General features: G+C 45.4%; 11 non-coding genes and 1 pseudogene across 11 annotated transcripts; all 12 read right to left on the bottom strand.

The window, feature by feature from the left end:
• Nucleotides 1-425: 425 nt before the first annotated feature.
• On the bottom strand, nucleotides 426-544 carry LOC149974242 (5S ribosomal RNA). Its single transcript, XR_016489708.1, has one exon. It is a non-coding gene; the product is annotated as a 5S ribosomal RNA (ribosomal RNA).
• Nucleotides 545-1,690: 1,146 nt separating this feature from the next.
• On the bottom strand, nucleotides 1,691-1,809 carry LOC149974241 (5S ribosomal RNA). Its single transcript, XR_016489707.1, has one exon. It is a non-coding gene; the product is annotated as a 5S ribosomal RNA (ribosomal RNA).
• Nucleotides 1,810-2,955: 1,146 nt separating this feature from the next.
• On the bottom strand, nucleotides 2,956-3,074 carry LOC149974240 (5S ribosomal RNA). Its single transcript, XR_016489706.1, has one exon. It is a non-coding gene; the product is annotated as a 5S ribosomal RNA (ribosomal RNA).
• Nucleotides 3,075-4,221: 1,147 nt separating this feature from the next.
• On the bottom strand, nucleotides 4,222-4,340 carry LOC149974239 (5S ribosomal RNA). The gene has a single exon (XR_016489705.1). It is a non-coding gene; the product is annotated as a 5S ribosomal RNA (ribosomal RNA).
• Nucleotides 4,341-5,486: 1,146 nt separating this feature from the next.
• Nucleotides 5,487-5,605, bottom strand: LOC149974238 (5S ribosomal RNA). The gene has a single exon (XR_016489704.1). It is a non-coding gene; the product is annotated as a 5S ribosomal RNA (ribosomal RNA).
• A 4,934-nt stretch (nucleotides 5,606-10,539) lies between these two features.
• LOC149974237 (5S ribosomal RNA) lies at nucleotides 10,540-10,658 on the bottom strand. Its single transcript, XR_016489718.1, has one exon. It is a non-coding gene; the product is annotated as a 5S ribosomal RNA (ribosomal RNA).
• A 1,150-nt stretch (nucleotides 10,659-11,808) lies between these two features.
• LOC149974236 (5S ribosomal RNA) lies at nucleotides 11,809-11,927 on the bottom strand. The gene has a single exon (XR_016489703.1). It is a non-coding gene; the product is annotated as a 5S ribosomal RNA (ribosomal RNA).
• A 1,146-nt stretch (nucleotides 11,928-13,073) lies between these two features.
• On the bottom strand, nucleotides 13,074-13,192 carry LOC149974235 (5S ribosomal RNA). Its single transcript, XR_016489702.1, has one exon. It is a non-coding gene; the product is annotated as a 5S ribosomal RNA (ribosomal RNA).
• A 1,146-nt stretch (nucleotides 13,193-14,338) lies between these two features.
• On the bottom strand, nucleotides 14,339-14,457 carry LOC149974234 (5S ribosomal RNA). The gene has a single exon (XR_016489701.1). It is a non-coding gene; the product is annotated as a 5S ribosomal RNA (ribosomal RNA).
• A 1,148-nt stretch (nucleotides 14,458-15,605) lies between these two features.
• LOC149974233 (5S ribosomal RNA) lies at nucleotides 15,606-15,714 on the bottom strand (annotated as a pseudogene).
• A 1,147-nt stretch (nucleotides 15,715-16,861) lies between these two features.
• LOC149974232 (5S ribosomal RNA) lies at nucleotides 16,862-16,980 on the bottom strand. The gene has a single exon (XR_016489700.1). It is a non-coding gene; the product is annotated as a 5S ribosomal RNA (ribosomal RNA).
• Nucleotides 16,981-18,128: 1,148 nt separating this feature from the next.
• LOC149974231 (5S ribosomal RNA) lies at nucleotides 18,129-18,247 on the bottom strand. Its single transcript, XR_016489699.1, has one exon. It is a non-coding gene; the product is annotated as a 5S ribosomal RNA (ribosomal RNA).
• Nucleotides 18,248-18,569: the final 322 nt, after the last annotated feature.

The following is an 18,569-nucleotide window of genomic DNA, read 5'->3' as shown; positions in this document are numbered from 1 at the left end:
TTCCGTTTTTCCCAGACCTCAAAAGTGGTTTCCTGCTAGGGTTTTAAATGTTGTCGTGGACATAGAACATCTAATCGTGTTATATTTCTATTAAAAAGGTGTACTTTTGAGAGCGAAAACCTGCAGAAGCAGGGACAAACGGGGGAATATACTTTTTTTTGGGGGGGGGGGGGGCAATCATTCAAAACATTGAAGGGGATTTTACAGGGCCCTAATGGACTACAGACATTGACAGTCTCCTAGCCTAAAAACAAATGCTGAATGCACTGCCTAGATTTTGAGGTAAAGGCATTGTCCATTATTTGATTTGATCAGGCACTAACAAACTGCATTTAGTCCAATAAAAAGACACAACACTATTAGGGTGATAAATAAAAGGGAGTTGCTCCACGCATGACACAAGAGAACCCTCTGCTGGAGCAAAACGCTTACAGCACCTGGTATTCCCAGGCGGTCTCCCATCCAAGTACTAACCAGGCCCGACCCTGCTTAGCTTCCGAGATCGGACGAGATCGGGCGTATTCAGGCTGGTATGGCCGTAAGCGAAAGGCAATCTCTTGGTACACTATATAAAGTCAACGTGTCGCTTACTCTTAGGGGGACAGAGAAATGTCCACCTTGTGACACACACTGAAAAGCTCAAACCTTGCTTGCATTTCCAGACCATATATTTCACTATTGTGGGGGGGAAAAAGAGGGCATATCCTAGGTTCATACTTATGACAACTTCATGGACCTGGGCCCTATGAAATACAGCGCGCCCACACGGAATCACGAAATACAGACATTACACCGAAATTCAACAACATTACAAAATGCTTTGAGCTAAGGAGGAAATCAAATCATTCCCTTCAACTTGTTAGAAAATCCATTCATTTGCCCAAGTGAATCATAAGACATGAACAAAATGCATCAGTGATTCGTATTTCCACGCAACTTTCAGAAACTGCACAGGACTGCCCAGTTTCCGTGCGCATGCGTGCGGAGCGCGCGCATGTCTACACTTTGTGTAGCCGTTAGCGATGAGGCTAATGATAACCTTCTTGTGGTAGGTAGAGAAGGAAAGGCTTCCCACAAAAACCTTCTCAATCAAATGTTAACTGCAAAGTAGCCTATGCCAGCCTGGCAGAATTATATCATGAGTATTTGCATCAATCCAGTGGCCATTTGTTTTGCAAACTCCGCAATCACATGAGCGCTACAGCAACACCGCTTAACCAAACAAAGGTCTCTTCCTGGCGCACACACCCCAAAATCGATATGTCTTCCGTTTTTCCCAGACCTCAAAAGTGGTTTCCTGCTAGGGTTTTAAATGTTGTCGTGGACATAGAACATCTAATCGTGTTATATTTCTATTAAAAAGGTGTACTTTTGAGAGCGAAAACCTGCAGAAGCAGGGACAAACGGGGGAATATACTTTTTTTTGGGGGGGGGGGGGGCAATCATTCAAAACATTGAAGGGGATTTTACAGGGCCCTAATGGACTACAGACATTGACAGTCTCCTAGCCTAAAAACAAATGCTGAATGCACTGCCTAGATTTTGAGGTAAAGGCATTGTCCATTATTTGATTTGATCAGGCACTAACAAACTGCATTTAGTCCAATAAAAAGACACAACACTATTAGGGTGATAAATAAAAGGGAGTTGCTCCACGCATGACACAAGAGAACCCTCTGCTGGAGCAAAACGCTTACAGCACCTGGTATTCCCAGGCGGTCTCCCATCCAAGTACTAACCAGGCCCGACCCTGCTTAGCTTCCGAGATCGGACGAGATCGGGCGTATTCAGGCTGGTATGGCCGTAAGCGAAAGGCAATCTCTTGGTACACTATATAAAGTCAACGTGTCGCTTACTCTTAGGGGGACAGAGAAATGTCCACCTTGTGACACACACTGAAAAGCTCAAACCTTGCTTGCATTTCCAGACCATATATTTCACTATTGTGGGGGGGAAAAAGAGGGCATATCCTAGGTTCATACTTATGACAACTTCATGGACCTGGGCCCTATGAAATACAGCGCGCCCACACGGAATCACGAAATACAGACATTACACCGAAATTCAACAACATTACAAAATGCTTTGAGCTAAGGAGGAAATCAAATCATTCCCTTCAACTTGTTAGAAAATCCATTCATTTGCCCAAGTGAATCATAAGACATGAACAAAATGCATCAGTGATTCGTATTTCCACGCAACTTTCAGAAACTGCACAGGACTGCCCAGTTTCCGTGCGCATGCGTGCGGAGCGCGCGCATGTCTACACTTTGTGTAGCCGTTAGCGATGAGGCTAATGATAACCTTCTTGTGGTAGGTAGAGAAGGAAAGGCTTCCCACAAAAACCTTCTCAATCAAATGTTAACTGCAAAGTAGCCTATGCCAGCCTGGCAGAATTATATCATGAGTATTTGCATCAATCCAGTGGCCATTTGTTTTGCAAACTCCGCAATCACATGAGCGCTACAGCAACACCGCTTAACCAAACAAAGGTCTCTTCCTGGCGCACACACCCCAAAATCGATATGTCTTCCGTTTTTCCCAGACCTCAAAAGTGGTTTCCTGCTAGGGTTTTAAATGTTGTCGTGGACATAGAACATCTAATCGTGTTATATTTCTATTAAAAAGGTGTACTTTTGAGAGCGAAAACCTGCAGAAGCAGGGACAAACGGGGGAATATACTTTTTTTTGGGGGGGGGGGGGGGGCAATCATTCAAAACATTGAAGGGGATTTTACAGGGCCCTAATGGACTACAGACATTGACAGTCTCCTAGCCTAAAAACATGCTGAATGCACTGCCTAGATTTTGAGGTAAAGGCATTGTCCATTATTTGATTTGATCAGGCACTAACAAACTGCATTTAGTCCAATAAAAAGACACAACACTATTAGGGTGATAAATAAAAGGGAGTTGCTCCACGCATGACACAAGAGAACCCTCTGCTGGAGCAAAACGCTTACAGCACCTGGTATTCCCAGGCGGTCTCCCATCCAAGTACTAACCAGGCCCGACCCTGCTTAGCTTCCGAGATCGGACGAGATCGGGCGTATTCAGGCTGGTATGGCCGTAAGCGAAAGGCAATCTCTTGGTACACTATATAAAGTCAACGTGTCGCTTACTCTTAGGGGGACAGAGAAATGTCCACCTTGTGACACACACTGAAAAGCTCAAACCTTGCTTGCATTTCCAGACCATATATTTCACTATTGTGGGGGGGAAAAAGAGGGCATATCCTAGGTTCATACTTATGACAACTTCATGGACCTGGGCCCTATGAAATACAGCGCGCCCACACGGAATCACGAAATACAGACATTACACCGAAATTCAACAACATTACAAAATGCTTTGAGCTAAGGAGGAAATCAAATCATTCCCTTCAACTTGTTAGAAAATCCATTCATTTGCCCAAGTGAATCATAAGACATGAACAAAATGCATCAGTGATTCGTATTTCCACGCAACTTTCAGAAACTGCACAGGACTGCCCAGTTTCCGTGCGCATGCGTGCGGAGCGCGCGCATGTCTACACTTTGTGTAGCCGTTAGCGATGAGGCTAATGATAACCTTCTTGTGGTAGGTAGAGAAGGAAAGGCTTCCCACAAAAACCTTCTCAATCAAATGTTAACTGCAAAGTAGCCTATGCCAGCCTGGCAGAATTATATCATGAGTATTTGCATCAATCCATTGGCCATTTGTTTTGCAAACTCCGCAATCACATGAGCGCTACAGCAACACCGCTTAACCAAACAAAGGTCTCTTCCTGGCGCACACACCCCAAAATCGATATGTCTTCCGTTTTTCCCAGACCTCAAAAGTGGTTTCCTGCTAGGGTTTTAAATGTTGTCGTGGACATAGAACATCTAATCGTGTTATATTTCTATTAAAAAGGTGTACTTTTGAGAGCGAAAACCTGCAGAAGCAGGGACAAACGGGGGAATATACTTTTTTTGGGGGGGGGGGGGGGGCAATCATTCAAAACATTGAAGGGGATTTTACAGGGCCCTAATGGACTACAGACATTGACAGTCTCCTAGCCTAAAAACAAATGCTGAATGCACTGCCTAGATTTTGAGGTAAAGGCATTGTCCATTATTTGATTTGATCAGGCACTAACAAACTGCATTTAGTCCAATAAAAAGACACAACACTATTAGGGTGATAAATAAAAGGGAGTTGCTCCACGCATGACACAAGAGAACCCTCTGCTGGAGCAAAACGCTTACAGCACCTGGTATTCCCAGGCGGTCTCCCATCCAAGTACTAACCAGGCCCGACCCTGCTTAGCTTCCGAGATCGGACGAGATCGGGCGTATTCAGGCTGGTATGGCCGTAAGCGAAAGGCAATCTCTTGGTACACTATATAAAGTCAACGTGTCGCTTACTCTTAGGGGGACAGAGAAATGTCCACCTTGTGACACACACTGAAAAGCTCAAACCTTGCTTGCATTTCCAGACCATATATTTCACTATTGTGGGGGGGAAAAAGAGGGCATATCCTAGGTTCATACTTATGACAACTTCATGGACCTGGGCCCTATGAAATACAGCGCGCCCACACGGAATCACGAAATACAGACATTACACCGAAATTCAACAACATTACAAAATTCTTTGAGCTAAGGAGGAAATCAAATCATTCCCTTCAACTTGTTAGAAAATCCATTCATTTGCCCAAGTGAATCATAAGACATGAACAAAATGCATCAGTGATTCGTATTTCCACGCAACTTTCAGAAACTGCACAGGACTGCCCAGTTTCCGTGCGCATGCGTGCGGAGCGCGCGCATGTCTACACTTTGTGTAGCCGTTAGCGATGAGGCTAATGATAACCTTCTTGTGGTAGGTAGAGAAGGAAAGGCTTCCCACAAAAACCTTCTCAATCAAATGTTAACTGCAAAGTAGCCTATGCCAGCCTGGCAGAATTATATCATGAGTATTTGCATCAATCCAGTGGCCATTTGTTTTGCAAACTCCGCAATCACATGAGCGCTACAGCAACACCGCTTAACCAAACAAAGGTCTCTTCCTGGCGCACACACCCCAAAATCGATATGTCTTCCGTTTTTCCCAGACCTCAAAAGTGGTTTCCTGCTAGGGTTTTAAATGTTGTCGTGGACATAGAACATCTAATCGTGTTATATTTCTATTAAAAAGGTGTACTTTTGAGAGCGAAAACCTGCAGAAGCAGGGACAAACGGGGGAATATACTTTTTTTGGGGGGGGGGGGGGGCAATCATTCAAAACATTGAAGGGGATTTTACAGGGCCCTAATGGACTACAGACATTGACAGTCTCCTAGCCTAAAAACAAATGCTGAATGCACTGCCTAGATTTTGAGGTAAAGGCATTGTCCATTATTTGATTTGATCAGGCACTAACAAACTGCATTTAGTCCAATAAAAAGACACAACACTATTAGGGTGATAAATAAAAGGGAGTTGCTCCACGCATGACACAAGAGAACCCTCTGCTGGAGCAAAACGCTTACAGCACCTGGTATTCCCAGGCGGTCTCCCATCCAAGTACTAACCAGGCCCGACCCTGCTTAGCTTCCGAGATCGGACGAGATCGGGCGTATTCAGGCTGGTATGGCCGTAAGCGAAAGGCAATCTCTTGGTACACTATATAAAGTCAACGTGTCGCTTACTCTTAGGGGGACAGAGAAATGTCCACCTTGTGACACACACTGAAAAGCTCAAACCTTGCTTGCATTTCCAGACCATATATTTCACTATTGTGGGGGGGAAAAAGAGGGCATATCCTAGGTTCATACTTATGACAACTTCATGGACCTGGGCCCTATGAAATACAGCGCGCCCACACGGAATCACGAAATACAGACATTACACCGAAATTCAACAACATTACAAAATTCTTTGAGCTAAGGAGGAAATCAAATCATTCCCTTCAACTTGTTAGAAAATCCATTCATTTGCCCAAGTGAATCATAAGACATGAACAAAATGCATCAGTGATTCGTATTTCCACGCAACTTTCAGAAACTGCACAGGACTGCCCAGTTTCCGTGCGCATGCGTGCGGAGCGCGCGCATGTCTACACTTTGTGTAGCCGTTAGCGATGAGGCTAATGATAACCTTCTTGTGGTAGGTAGAGAAGGAAAGGCTTCCCACAAAAACCTTCTCAATCAAATGTTAACTGCAAAGTAGCCTATGCCAGCCTGGCAGAATTATATCATGAGTATTTGCATCAATCCAGTGGCCATTTGTTTTGCAAACTCCGCAATCACATGAGCGCTACAGCAACACCGCTTAACCAAACAAAGGTCTCTTCCTGGCGCACACACCCCAAAATCGATATGTCTTCCGTTTTTCCCAGACCTCAAAAGTGGTTTCCTGCTAGGGTTTTAAATGTTGTCGTGGACATAGAACATCTAATCGTGTTATATTTCTATTAAAAAGGTGTACTTTTGAGAGCGAAAACCTGCAGAAGCAGGGACAAACGGGGGAATATACTTTTTTTGGGGGGGGGGGGGGGGGGCAATCATTCAAAACATTGAAGGGGATTTTACAGGGCCCTAATGGACTACAGACATTGACAGTCTCCTAGCCTAAAAACAAATGCTGAATGCACTGCCTAGATTTTGAGGTAAAGGCATTGTCCATTATTTGATTTGATCAGGCACTAACAAACTGCATTTAGTCCAATAAAAAGACACAACACTATTAGGGTGATAAATAAAAGGGAGTTGCTCCACGCATGACACAAGAGAACCCTCTCTGCCTAATCAATCGCCATTCTACCTGCTGTTGTTGTGCTAGCTGATTAGCTGTTGTTGTCTCACCTACTGTTTTAGCTAGCTCTCCCAATTCAACACCTGTGATTACTGTATGCCTTGCTGTATGTCTCTCTCAAATGTCAATATGCCTTGTATACTGTTGTGCAGGTTAGTTATCATTGTTTTAGTTTACAATGGAGCCCCTAGTTCCACTCTTTATACCCCTGATACCCCCTTTGTCCCACCCCCCACACATGCGGTGACCTCACCCATTACAACCAGCATGTCCAGAGATACAACCTCTCTCATCATCACCCAGTGCCTGGGCTTACCTCCGCTGTACCCGCACCCCACCATACCCCTGTCTGCGCATTATGCCCTGAATATATTCTACCATGCCCAGAAACCTGCTCCTCTTATTCTCTGTCCCCAACGCCCTAGGCGACCAGTTTTGATAGCCTTCAGCCGCACCCTCATACTACTCCTTCTCTGTTCCGCGGGTGATGTGGAGGTAAACCCAGGCCCTGCATGTCCCCAGGCACCCTCATTTGTTGACTTCTGTGATCGAAAAAGCCTTGGTTTCATGCATGTCAACATCAGAAGCCTCCTCCCTAAGTGTGTCTTACTCACTGCTCTAGCACACTCTGCTAACCCTGATGTCCTTGCCGTGTCTGAATCCTGGCTCAGGAAGGCCACCAAAAATTCTGAGATTTCCATACCCAACTATAACATCTTCCGTCAAGATAGAACTGCCAAAGGGGGAGGAGTTGCAGTCTACTGCAGAGATAGCCTGCAAAGTAATGTCATACTCTCCAGGTCCATACCCAAACAGTTCGAACTACTAATTTTGAAAATTACTCTCTCCAGAAATAAGTCTCTCACTGTTGCCGCCTGCTACCGACCCCCCTCAGCTCCCAGCTGTGCCCTGGACACCATTTGTGAATTGATCGCCCCCCATCTAGCTTCAGAGTTTGTTCTGTTAGGTGACCTAAACTGGGATATGCTTAACACCCCGGCAGTCCTACAATCTAAGCTAGATGCCCTCAATCTCACTCAAATCATCAAGGAACCCACCAGGTACAACCCTAACTCTGTAAACAAGGGCACCCTCATTGACGTCATCCTGACCAACTGGCCCTCCAAATACACCTCCGCTGTCTACAACCAGGATCTCAGCGATCACTGCCTCATTGCCTGTATCCGCTACGGAGCCGCAGTCAAACGACCACCCCTCATCACTGTCAAACGCTCCCTAAAACACTTCTGTGAGCAGGCCTTTCTAATCGACCTGGCCCGGGTATCCTGGAAGGACATTGACCTCATCCCGTCAGTTGAGGATGCCTGGTCTTTCTTTAAAAGTAACTTCCTCACCATTTTAGATAAGCATGCTCCGTTCAAAAAATGCAGAACTAAGAACAGATATAGCCCCTGGTTCACTCCAGACCTGACTGCCCTCGACCAGCACAAAAACATCCTGTGGCGGACTGCGCTAACATCGAATAGTCCCCGCGATATGCAACTGTTCAGGGAAGTCAGGAACCAATACACACAGTCAGTCAGGAAAGCTAAAGCCAACTTCTTCAGGCAGAAGTTTGCATCCTGTAGCTCCAACTCCAAAAAGTTCTGGGACACTGTGAAGTCCATGGAGAACAAGAGCACCTCCTCCCAGCTGCCCACTGCACTGAGACTAGGTAACATGGTCACCACCGATAAATCCATGATTATCGAAAACTTCAACAAGCATTTCTCAACGGCTGGCCATGCCTTCCGCCTGGCTACTCCAACCTCGGACAACAGCTCCCCCCCCCCCGCAGCTACTCGCCCAAGCCTCTCCAGGTTCTCCTTTACCCAAATCCAGATAGCAGATGTCCTGAAAGAGCTGCAAAACCTGGACCCGTACAAATCAGCTGGGCTGGACAATCTGGACCCTCTATTCCTGAAACTATCCGCCGCCATTGTCGCAACCCCTATTACCAGCCTGTTCAACCTCTCTTTCATATCGTCTGAGATCCCCAAGGATTGGAAAGCTGCCGCAGTCATCCCCCTCTTCAAAGGGGGCGACACCCTGGACCCAAACTGTTACAGACCTATATCCATCCTGCCCTGCCTATCTAAGGTCTTCGAAAGCCAAGTCAACAAACAGGTCACTGACCATCTTGAATCCCACCGTACCTTCTCCGCTGTGCAATCTGGTTTCCGAGCCGGTCACGGGTGTACCTCAGCCACGCTCAAGGTACTAAACGATATCATAACCGCCATCGATAAAAGACAGTACTGTGCAGCCGTCTTCATAGACCTTGCCAAGGCTTTCGACTCTGTCAATCACCGTATTCTTATCGGCAGACTCAGTAGCCTCGGTTTTTCGGATGACTGCCTTGCCTGGTTCACCAATTACTTTGCAGACAGAGTTCAGTGTGTCAAATCGGAGGGCATGCTGTCCGGTCCTCTGGCAGTCTCTATGGGGGTGCCACAGGGTTCAATTCTCGGGCCGACTCTTTTCTCTGTATATATCAATGATGTTTCTCATGCTGCGGGCGATTCCCTGATCCACCTCTACGCAGACGACACCATTCTATATACTTCCGGCCCGTCCTTGGACACTGTGCTATCTAACCTCCAAACGAGCTTCAATGCCATACAGCACTCCTTCCGTGGCCTCCAACTGCTCTTAAACGCTAGTAAAACCAAATGCATGCTTTTCAACCGTTCGCTGCCTGCACCCGCACGCCTGACCAGCATCACCACCCTGGATGGTTCCGACCTTGAATATGTGGACATCTATAAGTACCTAGGTGTCTGGCTAGACTCTAAACTCTCCTTCCAGACCCATATCAAACATCTCCAATCGAAAATCAAATCAAGAGTCGGCTTTCTATTCCGCAACAAAGCCTCCTTCACTCACGCCGCCAAACTTACCCTAGTAAAACTGACTATCCTACCGATCCTCGACTTCGGCGACGTCATCTACAAAATTGCTTCCAACACTCTACTCAGCAAACTGGATGCAGTTTATCACAGTGCCATCCGTTTTGTCACTAAAGCACCTTATACCACCCACCACTGCGACTTGTATGCTCTAGTCGGCTGGCCCTCGCTACATATTCGTCGCCAGACCCACTGGCTCCAGGTCATCTACAAGTCCATGCTAGGTAAAGCTCCGCCTTATCTCAGTTCACTGGTTACGATGGCAACACCCATCCGTAGCACGCGCTCCAGCAGGTGTATCTCACTGATCATCCCTAAAGCCAACACCTCATTTGGCCGCCTTTCGTTCCAGTTCTCTGCTGCCTGTGACTGGAACGAATTGCAAAAATCGCTGAAGTTGGAGACTTTTATCTCCCTCACCAACTTCAAACATCTGCTATCTGAGCAGCTAACCGATCGCTGCAGCTGTACATAGTCTATTGGTAAATAGCCCACCCATTTTCACCTACCTCATCCCCATACTGTTTTTATTTATTTATTTTTATTTTTCTGCTCTTTTGCACACCAATATCTCTACCTGTACATAACCATCTGATCATTTATCACTCCAGTGTTAATCTGCATAATTGTAATTATTTGCCTACCTCATGCCTTTTGCACACAATGTATATATAGACTCCCCTTTTTTTCTACTGTGTTATTGACTTGTTAATTGTTTACTCCATGTGTAACTCTGTGTTGTCTGTTCACACTGCTATGCCTTATCTTGGCCAGGTCGCAGTTGCAAATGAGAACTTGTTCTCAACTAGCCTACCTGGTTAAATAAAGGTGAAATAAATAAAAAAAAAATAAAAACCCTCTGCTGGAGCAAAACGCTTACAGCACCTGGTATTCCCAGGCGGTCTCCCATCCAAGTACTAACCAGGCCCGACCCTGCTTAGCTTCCGAGATCAGACGAGATCGGGCGTATTCAGGCTGGTATGGCCGTAAGCGAAAGGCAATCTCTTGGTACACTATATAAAGTCAACGTGTCGCTTACTCTTAGGGGGACAGAGAAATGTCCACCTTGTGACACACACTGAAAAGCTCAAACCTTGCTTGCATTTCCAGACCATATATTTCACTATTGTGGGGGGGGGGGGAAAGAGGGCATATCCTAGGTTCATACTTATGACAACTTCATGGACCTGGGCCCTATGAAATACAGCGCGCCCACACGGAATCACGAAATACAGACATTACACCGAAATTCAACAACATTACAAAATGCTTTGAGCTAAGGAGGAAATCAAATCATTCCCTTCAACTTGTTAGAAAATCCATTCATTTGCCCAAGTGAATCATAAGACATGAACAAAATGCATCAGTGATTCGTATTTCCACGCAACTTTCAGAAACTGCACAGGACTGCCCAGTTTCCGTGCGCATGCGTGCGGAGCGCGCGCATGTCTACACTTTGTGTAGCCGTTAGCGATGAGGCTAATGATAACCTTCTTGTGGTAGGTAGAGAAGGAAAGGCTTCCCACAAAAACCTTCTCAATCAAATGTTAACTGCAAAGTAGCCTATGCCAGCCTGGCAGAATTATATAATGAGTATTTGCATCAATCCAGTGGCCATTTGTTTTGCAAACTCCGCAATCACATGAGCGCTACAGCAACACCGCTTAACCAAACAAAGGTCTCTTCCTGGCGCACACACCCCAAAATCGATATGTCTTCCGTTTTTCCCAGACCTCAAAAGTGGTTTCCTGCTAGGGTTTTAAATGTTGTCGTGGACATAGAACATCTAATCGTGTTATATTTCTATTAAAAAGGTGTACTTTTGAGAGCGAAAACCTGCAGAAGCAGGGACAAACGGGGGAATATACTTTTTTTGGGGGGGGGGGGGGGGCAATCATTCAAAACATTGAAGGGGATTTTACAGGGCCCTAATGGACTACAGACATTGACAGTCTCCTAGCCTAAAAACAAATGCTGAATGCACTGCCTAGATTTTGAGGTAAAGGCATTGTCCATTATTTGATTTGATCAGGCACTAACAAACTGCATTTAGTCCAATAAAAAGACACAACACTATTAGGGTGATAAATAAAAGGGAGTTGCTCCACGCATGACACAAGAGAACCCTCTGCTGGAGCAAAACGCTTACAGCACCTGGTATTCCCAGGCGGTCTCCCATCCAAGTACTAACCAGGCCCGACCCTGCTTAGCTTCCGAGATCGGACGAGATCGGGCGTATTCAGGCTGGTATGGCCGTAAGCGAAAGGCAATCTCTTGGTACACTATATAAAGTCAACGTGTCGCTTACTCTTAGGGGGACAGAGAAATGTCCACCTTGTGACACACACTGAAAAGCTCAAACCTTGCTTGCATTTCCAGACCATATATTTCACTATTGTGGGGGGGGGGAAAGAGGGCATATCCTAGGTTCATACTTATGACAACTTCATGGACCTGGGCCCTATGAAATACAGCGCGCCCACACGGAATCACGAAATACAGACATTACACCGAAATTCAACAACATTACAAAATGCTTTGAGCTAAGGAGGAAATCAAATCATTCCCTTCAACTTGTTAGAAAATCCATTCATTTGCCCAAGTGAATCATAAGACATGAACAAAATGCATCAGTGATTCGTATTTCCACGCAACTTTCAGAAACTGCACAGGACTGCCCAGTTTCCGTGCGCATGCGTGCGGAGCGCGCGCATGTCTACACTTTGTGTAGCCGTTAGCGATGAGGCTAATGATAACCTTCTTGTGGTAGGTAGAGAAGGAAAGGCTTCCCACAAAAACCTTCTCAATCAAATGTTAACTGCAAAGTAGCCTATGCCAGCCTGGCAGAATTATATCATGAGTATTTGCATCAATCCAGTGGCCATTTGTTTTGCAAACTCCGCAATCACATGAGCGCTACAGCAACACCGCTTAACCAAACAAAGGTCTCTTCCTGGCGCACACACCCCAAAATCGATATGTCTTCCGTTTTTCCCAGACCTCAAAAGTGGTTTCCTGCTAGGGTTTTAAATGTTGTCGTGGACATAGAACATCTAATCGTGTTATATTTCTATTAAAAAGGTGTACTTTTGAGAGCGAAAACCTGCAGAAGCAGGGACAAACGGGGGAATATACTTTTTTTTTGGGGGGGGGGGGCAATCATTCAAAACATTGAAGGGGATTTTACAGGGCCCTAATGGACTACAGACATTGACAGTCTCCTAGCCTAAAAACAAATGCTGAATGCACTGCCTAGATTTTGAGGTAAAGGCATTGTCCATTATTTGATTTGATCAGGCACTAACAAACTGCATTTAGTCCAATAAAAAGACACAACACTATTAGGGTGATAAATAAAAGGGAGTTGCTCCACGCATGACACAAGAGAACCCTCTGCTGGAGCAAAACGCTTACAGCACCTGGTATTCCCAGGCGGTCTCCCATCCAAGTACTAACCAGGCCCGACCCTGCTTAGCTTCCGAGATCGGACGAGATCGGGCGTATTCAGGCTGGTATGGCCGTAAGCGAAAGGCAATCTCTTGGTACACTATATAAAGTCAACGTGTCGCTTACTCTTAGGGGGACAGAGAAATGTCCACCTTGTGACACACACTGAAAAGCTCAAACCTTGCTTGCATTTCCAGACCATATATTTCACTATTGTGGGGGGGGAAAAAGAGGGCATATCCTAGGTTCATACTTATGACAACTTCATGGACCTGGGCCCTATGAAATACAGCGCGCCCACACGGAATCACGAAATACAGACATTACACCGAAATTCAACAACATTACAAAATGCTTTGAGCTAAGGAGGAAATCAAATCATTCCCTTCAACTTGTTAGAAAATCCATTCATTTGCCCAAGTGAATCATAAGACATGAACAAAATGCATCAGTGATTCGTATTTCCACGCAACTTTCAGAAACTGCACAGGACTGCCCAGTTTCCGTGCGCATGCGTGCGGAGCGCGCGCAGGTCTACACTTTGTGTAGCCGTTAGCGATGAGGCTAATGATAACCTTCTTGTGGTAGGTAGAGAAGGAAAGGCTTCCCACAAAAACCTTCTCAATCAAATGTTAACTGCAAAGTAGCCTATGCCAGCCTGGCAGAATTATATCATGAGTATTTGCATCAATCCAGTGGCCATTTGTTTTGCAAACTCCGCAATCACATGAGCGCTACAGCAACACCGCTTAACCAAACAAAGGTCTCTTCCTGGCGCACACACCCCAAAATCGATATGTCTTCCGTTTTTCCCAGACCTCAAAAGTGGTTTCCTGCTAGGGTTTTAAATGTTGTCGTGGACATAGAACATCTAATCGTGTTATATTTCTATTAAAAAGGTGTACTTTTGAGAGCGAAAACCTGCAGAAGCAGGGACAAACGGGGGAATATACTTTTTTTTGGGGGGGGGGGGGCAATCATTCAAAACATTGAAGGGGATTTTACAGGGCCCTAATGGACTACAGACATTGACAGTCTCCTAGCCTAAAAACAAATGCTGAATGCACTGCCTAGATTTTGAGGTAAAGGCATTGTCCATTATTTGATTTGATCAGGCACTAACAAACTGCATTTAGTCCAATAAAAAGACACAACACTATTAGGGTGATAAATAAAAGGGAGTTGCTCCACGCATGACACAAGAGAACCCTCTGCTGGAGCAAAACGCTTACAGCACCTGGTATTCCCAGGCGGTCTCCCATCCAAGTACTAACCAGGCCCGACCCTGCTTAGCTTCCGAGATCGGACGAGATCGGGCGTATTCAGGCTGGTATGGCCGTAAGCGAAAGGCAATCTCTTGGTACACTATATAAAGTCAACGTGTCGCTTACTCTTAGGGGAACAGAGAAATGTCCACCTTGTGACACACACTGAAAAGCTCAAACCTTGCTTGCATTTCCAGACCATATATTTCACTATTGTGGGGGGGGGGGGAAAGAGGGCATATCCTAGGTTCATACTTATGACAACTTCATGGACCTGGGCCCTATGAAATACAGCGCGCCCACACGGAATCACGAAATACAGACATTACACCGAAATTCAACAACATTACAAAATGCTTTGAGCTAAGGAGGAAATCAAATCATTCCCTTCAACTTGTTAGAAAATCCATTCATTTGCCCAAGTGAATCATAAGACATGAACAAAATGCATCAGTGATTCGTATTTCCACGCAACTTTCAGAAACTGCACAGGACTGCCCAGTTTCCGTGCGCATGCGTGCGGAGCGCGCGCATGTCTACACTTTGTGTAGCCGTTAGCGATGAGGCTAATGATAACCTTCTTGTGGTAGGTAGAGAAGGAAAGGCTTCCCACAAAAACCTTCTCAATCAAATGTTAACTGCAAAGTAGCCTATGCCAGCCTGGCAGAATTATATCATGAGTATTTGCATCAATCCAGTGGCCATTTGTTTTGCAAACTCCGCAATCACATGAGCGCTACAGCAACACCGCTTAACCAAACAAAGGTCTCTTCCTGGCGCACACACCCCAAAATCGATATGTCTTCCGTTTTTCCCAGACCTCAAAAGTGGTTTCCTGCTAGGGTTTTAAATGTTGTCGTGGACATAGAACATCTAATCGTGTTATATTTCTATTAAAAAGGTGTACTTTTGAGAGCGAAAACCTGCAGAAGCAGGGACAAACGGGGGAATATACTTTTTTTTGGGGGGGGGGGGGCAATCATTCAAAACATTGAAGGGGATTTTACAGGGCCCTAATGGACTACAGACATTGACAGTCTCCTAGCCTAAAAACAAATGCTGAATGCACTGCCTAGATTTTGAGGTAAAGGCATTGTCCATTATTTGATTTGATCAGGCACTAACAAACTGCATTTAGTCCAATAAAAAGACACAACACTATTAGGGTGATAAATAAAAGGGAGTTGCTCCACGCATGACACAAGAGAACCCTCTGCTGGAGCAAAACGCTTACAGCACCTGGTATTCCCAGGCGGTCTCCCATCCAAGTACTAACCAGGCCCGACCCTGCTTAGCTTCCGAGATCGGGCGTATTCAGGCTGGTATGGCCGTAAGCGAAAGGCAATCTCTTGGTACACTATATAAAGTCAACGTGTCGCTTACTCTTAGGGGGACAGAGAAATGTCCACCTTGTGACACACACTGAAAAGCTCAAACCTTGCTTGCATTTCCAGACCATATATTTCACTATTGTGGGGGGGGAAAAAGAGGGCATATCCTAGGTTCATACTTATGACAACTTCATGGACCTGGGCCCTATGAAATACAGCGCGCCCACACGGAATCACGAAATACAGACATTACACCGAAATTCAACAACATTACAAAATGCTTTGAGCTAAGGAGGAAATCAAATCATTCCCTTCAACTTGTTAGAAAATCCATTCATTTGCCCAAGTGAATCATAAGACATGAACAAAATGCATCAGTGATTCGTATTTCCACGCAACTTTCAGAAACTGCACAGGACTGCCCAGTTTCCGTGCGCATGCGTGCGGAGCGCGCGCATGTCTACACTTTGTGTAGCCGTTAGCGATGAGGCTAATGATAACCTTCTTGTGGTAGGTAGAGAAGGAAAGGCTTCCCACAAAAACCTTCTCAATCAAATGTTAACTGCAAAGTAGCCTATGCCAGCCTGGCAGAATTATATCATGAGTATTTGCATCAATCCAGTGGCCATTTGTTTTGCAAACTCCGCAATCACATGAGCGCTACAGCAACACCGCTTAACCAAACAAAGGTCTCTTCCTGGCGCACACACCCCAAAATCGATATGTCTTCCGTTTTTCCCAGACCTCAAAAGTGGTTTCCTGCTAGGGTTTTAAATGTTGTCGTGGACATAGAACATCTAATCGTGTTATATTTCTATTAAAAAGGTGTACTTTTGAGAGCGAAAACCTGCAGAAGCAGGGACAAACGGGGGAATATATATATATTTTTTTTTGGGGGGGGGGGGGGGGCAATCATTCAAAACATTGAAGGGGATTTTACAGGGCCCTAATGGACTACAGACATTGACAGTCTCCTAGCCTAAAAACAAATGCTGAATGCACTGCCTAGATTTTGAGGTAAAGGCATTGTCCATTATTTGATTTGATCAGGCACTAACAAACTGCATTTAGTCCAATAAAAAGACACAACACTATTAGGGTGATAAATAAAAGGGAGTTGCTCCACGCATGACACAAGCTGCTGGAGCAAAACGCTTACAGCACCTGGTATTCCCAGGCGGTCTCCCATCCAAGTACTAACCAGGCCCGACCCTGCTTAGCTTCCGAGATCGGACGAGATCGGGCGTATTCAGGCTGGTATGGCCGTAAGCGAAAGGCAATCTCTTGGTACACTATATAAAGTCAACGTGTCGCTTACTCTTAGGGGGACAGAGAAATGTCCACCTTGTGACACACACTGAAAAGCTCAAACCTTGCTTGCATTTCCAGACCATATATTTCACTATTGTGGGGGGGGAAAAGAGGGCATATCCTAGGTTCATACTTATGACAACTTCATGGACCTGGGCCCTATAAAATACAGCGCGCCCACACGGAATCACGAAATACAGACATTACACCGAAATTCAACAACATTACAAAATGCTTTGAGCTAAGGAGGAAATCAAATCATTCCCTTCAACTTGTTAGAAAATCCATTCATTTGCCCAAGTGAATCATAAGACATGAACAAAATGCATCAGTGATTCGTATTTCCACGCAACTTTCAGAAACTGCACAGGACTGCCCAGTTTCCGTGCGCATGCGTGCGGAGCGCGCGCAGGTCTACACTTTGTGTAGCCGTTAGCGATGAGGCTAATGATAACCTTCTTGTGGTAGGTAGAGAAGGAAAGGCTTCCCACAAAAACCTTCTCAATCAAATGTTAACTGCAAAGTAGCCTATGCCAGCCTGGCAGAATTATATAATGAGTATTTGCATCAATCCAGTGGCCATTTGTTTTGCAAACTCCGCAATCACATGAGCGCTACAGCAACACCGCTTAACCAAACAAAGGTCTCTTCCTGGCGCACACACCCCAAAATCGATATGTCTTCCGTTTTTCCCAGACCTCAAAAGTGGTTTCCTGCTAGGGTTTTAAATGTCGTCGTGGACATAGAACATCTAATCGTGTTATATTTCTATTAAAAAGGTGTACTTTTGAGAGCGAAAACCTGCAGAAGCAGGGACAAACGGGGGAATATACTTTTTTTGGGGGGGGGGGGGGGGGCAATCATTCAAAACATTGAAGGGGATTTTACAGGGCCCTAATGGACTACAGACATTGACAGTCTCCTAGCCTAAAAACAAATGCTGAATGCACTGCCTAGATTTTGAGGTAAAGGCATTGTCCATTATTTGATTTGATCAGGCACTAACAAACTGCATTTAGTCCAATAAAAAGACACAACACTATTAGGGTGATAAATAAAAGGGAGTTGCTCCACGCATGACACAAGAGAACCCTCTGCTGGAGCAAAACGCTTACAGCACCTGGTATTCCCAGGCGGTCTCCCATCCAAGTACTAACCAGGCCCGACCCTGCTTAGCTTCCGAGATCGGACGAGATCGGGCGTATTCAGGCTGGTATGGCCGTAAGCGAAAGGCAATCTCTTGGTACACTATATAAAGTCAACGTGTCGCTTACTCTTAGGGGGACAGAGAAATGTCCACCTTGTGACACACACTGAAAAGCTCAAACCTTGCTTGCATTTCCAGACCATATATTTCACTATTGTGGGGGGGGAAAAGAGGGCATATCCTAGGTTCATACTTATGACAACTTCATGGACCTGGGCCCTATAAAATACAGCGCGCCCACACGGAATCACGAAATACAGACATTACACCGAAATTCAACAACATTACAAAATGCTTTGAGCTAAGGAGGAAATCAAATCATTCCCTTCAACTTGTTAGAAA

This window comes from Oncorhynchus mykiss, chromosome 20, assembly GCF_057628025.1.
Source record: "Oncorhynchus mykiss isolate SJ-2025 chromosome 20, ASM5762802v1, whole genome shotgun sequence".
Lineage (NCBI taxonomy): Eukaryota > Metazoa > Chordata > Actinopteri > Salmoniformes > Salmonidae > Oncorhynchus > Oncorhynchus mykiss.
This window is presented reverse-complemented; position numbering and strand designations above follow the sequence as displayed.